This window comes from Myxine glutinosa, chromosome 1 (genome assembly GCF_964187855.1).
Source record: "Myxine glutinosa chromosome 1, kmMyxGlut1.1, whole genome shotgun sequence".
In the NCBI taxonomy this organism is placed as follows: Eukaryota; Metazoa; Chordata; class Myxini; order Myxiniformes; family Myxinidae; genus Myxine; species Myxine glutinosa.
The window spans coordinates 147,937,141-147,940,582 of record NC_136261.1 but is presented as its reverse complement, the minus strand read 5'-3'; positions in this window follow the sequence as shown (position 1 = coordinate 147,940,582).

The following is a 3,442-nucleotide window of genomic DNA, read 5'->3' as shown; positions in this document are numbered from 1 at the left end:
AGCTAGCCTGCGCGCTCCCGGCCGTGGACGAGTTCACCTGCCTTGTCGCCGAGTTTCACGCCCTCACGCAACCGACGTTTTCGGCCGTCGCCGTCAAGCACGGCGTCGAACACCACATCCCGACCACAGGTCCACCGGTCTACGCCAGGGCTCGCCGCCTCGACCCGGCTAAAGTCGCCATGGCGAAGGCGGAATTCGACGCGCTGGAGCGATTGGGCATTGTGCGGCGCTCGAATAGCGCGTGGGCCTCGCCCCTGCACATCGTGCCTAAACCGGGTGGCGGATGGCGACCATGCGGCGATTACCGCCACCTGAACGACGCTACCACCCCCGACCAGTACCCGATACCACACATACAGGACTTTTCCGCCCATTTGGCGGGGCGGGTGATCTTCTCCAAGGTCGACCTTATTCGGGGCTACCACCAGGTACCTGTCCGGCCGGCCGACGTGCCGAAGACGGCTGTAATTACACCTTTTGGCCTCTTCGAGTTCCTCCGAATTCCGTTCGGCCTTAAGAATGCGGCCCAGGCCTTCCAGCGGCTGATGGACAGTGTGCTGCGCGATCTCACCTTTCTGTTCATCTAACTGGATGACATTCTCATCGCCAGCATTTCCCGGGCGGAGCACCTCGTCCACCTGCGCACGCTTTTCGAGCGCCTTGGCCAGCACAGCCTCATCATCATCCCGGCGAAATGCCAGTTTGGCGTAACGGCCGTCGACTTCCTGGGGCACCGCATCACGAAGCACGGGGCCGTCCCGCTGCCTACCAAGGTGGAGGCAGTCACAAGTTTCCCACGCCCCCGCTCCATCAAGGCCCTACAGGAATTTTTGGGGATGGTAAATTTCTACCACCGGTTCGTGCCTCGCTCCGCCCAACTCATGCGCCCCCCTGTATGAAGCCCTCCGGGGCACGCCGGCAAAGCACGACGTCGCCTGGACCACAGAGATGGACGCGGCATTCACGGGCGCTAAGCTGGCCCTCGCCAATGCGACCATGCTGGCGCACCCGGCGCTCGACGCACCCATCGCCCGCACCACGGACGCTTCCGACTACGCGGTGGGCGCCGTGCATGAACAGTGGGTGAACGGGGCTTGGCAACCACTGGCCTTCTTCAGCCGGCAGCATCGCCCTAACGAGCGCAAGTATAACGCTTTCGACCGCAAGCTCCTCGGCCTTTACCTGGCTGTTCGCCATTTCCGCCATCTTTTGGAGGGCCGCCCGTTCACTGCATTTGTGGACCACAAACCCCTGGTCTTCGCTATGGCCAAGGTTACGGAGCCGTGGTCGGCCCGCCAGCAGCGCCAGCTCTCCGCCGTGTCCGAATTTACGACGGACATCCGGCACGTCGCGGGCAAGGACAACGCTGTGGCCAATTGCCTCTCCCGGTCCGGTGCGAACGCCGTCCACCTGGGTGTGGACTTCGCCCACATAGCGGCCGACCAGACCGCGACCCCACGGTGCAAGCCCTCCGGACAGCGGACACAGGCCTGCGGTTGGCTGACGTCCCCTTTGAGGACACAGGCACAGTTCTCCTGTGCGACGTTTCCCTGGGCCAACCTCGCCCCATCGTGCCCACCGGATGGCAGCGGCACATTTTTGACGCCCTCCACGGCCTTTCCCACCCGGGCCCGGAAAGCATCACAGAAGCTTGTGGCAGCAAAGTTCGTCTGGCACGGGCTCCGTAAGGATGTCCGCGACTGGGCCAACGCCTGTGTCGCCTGCCAGTGCGCGAAGGTCCACCAGCACACCCAGGCCCCGTTGGCACCATTCGACGTGCCCGCGCGGCGCTCTGACCACGTCAATGTGGACCTGGTGGGAGCCCTTCCCTCCTTGCGGGGCTTCACCCACCTCCTCACGATGGTGGACAGGACCACCAGGTGGTCGGAGGCCGTCCCGCTGGCATCAACAACATCCGCCGACTTGGCGCAGGCCTTCGTTGGCACTTGGATTACCCGTTTCGGCGCGCCCTCGGACATCTCCTCCGACAGAGGGCCGCAATTCACCTCCGAGCTTTAGGGCGTGGTCGCCCAGGCCTTGGGGGTCAAGCTTCACCGCACCACGGCCTACCACCCCCAAGCCAATGGCTTGTGCGAGCGGTTCCACCGCTCGATGAAGGCCGCTCTCAGAGCCAGCCTCCAGGACGACGGTTGGGCCGACAGGCTCCCGTGGGTCCTATTGGGCCTCCGAACGTCCCCTAAAGAGGACCTCCAGGCTTCCACCGCCGAGCTGGTCTATGGCCAGCCACTGCGCGTGCCGGGCGAATTCATCCCTGACGCCACCGGCCCGGCGGCTCACCAACGCTCGGACCTCCAGGAGGCCACCAGGAGATTTTCCCCCGTGCCCACGTCCCACCACAGCTGCCCCCAACCCCACGTCCCCCCAGCACTTCGCACTGCGGAGTACGTTTTTATCCGGCACGACGCACACCGGGGACCGCTCCGGCTGCCATACGATGGACCTTTCCGGGTCCTGCAGAGGGACGACAAGTCATTCATCGTCAACATCGGCGGCAAGCTGGACCGCATCTCCGTGGACCGCCTCAACCCGGCCCATTTGGACCTCGACCAACCTCCACGGTTGGCCCTTCCTCCACCTCGGGGCCGTCCCCCGTCGACCAAGCCCACCGCCCGAACATCCACCGCCACGCCGCCTACCACCCCCACACGAATCACCAGGGGTCGTTTCGGCCGGGTCATCAGGACCCCCCTCAAACTGACTCTCCCGGTGCAGGTTAATTCTGGGGGGGGCGCATGTAGCGGTTACCGGAAGCATGACACAATTACCATGCACCGGCCGATGACGCAACCGGCGAGCGGTCACGTGTTCGGACTCGCCCGGGCGTGTCCAGATCTGCCCTTCTCGGGCGAACACTTGCCTTGCATACCACGCCCTGTCGGGAGGCGTGACTTACCTATTTTGCATACCACGCCCCGCCTGAGAGGCGTGGCTTTTGTGTGTTCAGTTTGCGTTATAAATTGCCGCCCTTTCGAGGGGCGGATTCAGTGTGCTTTTGAGTTCTTTGGTTTTGAGCTAAATAAATAGCTCGGTGAAACTTCGTTCCTGTGTCGTCAATTTTGTCTGGCTTTGTCGTGCGAGCACAGCTCCCACAGGCAAACCTTTAACCTTTGGCTTTAATGACTGCAATGTGCCAATCTCAAAACCGCAGCAATATGTATTTGTATATGTATATATAAACACAAAGAGAGAGAGCTGCCAGGAGCTCCCGGCCGTGAAACTTACTTCCCCGACCTTTTTAAAGCAGATCACAATTAATGGAGGGAAGGGATTCAGGGAGCATGCATGTACTAAAATTTCGTTATACAGTATTTGCGTTTGCACTTTGCAGTCAAACGATGGCCCTTGCGTCAAAGTTTGTACTGCTTGTATTAGCCATGTCGTTGTAGGTGGCGTCTGCGCAGACAGCATTTTGTTTATGCCT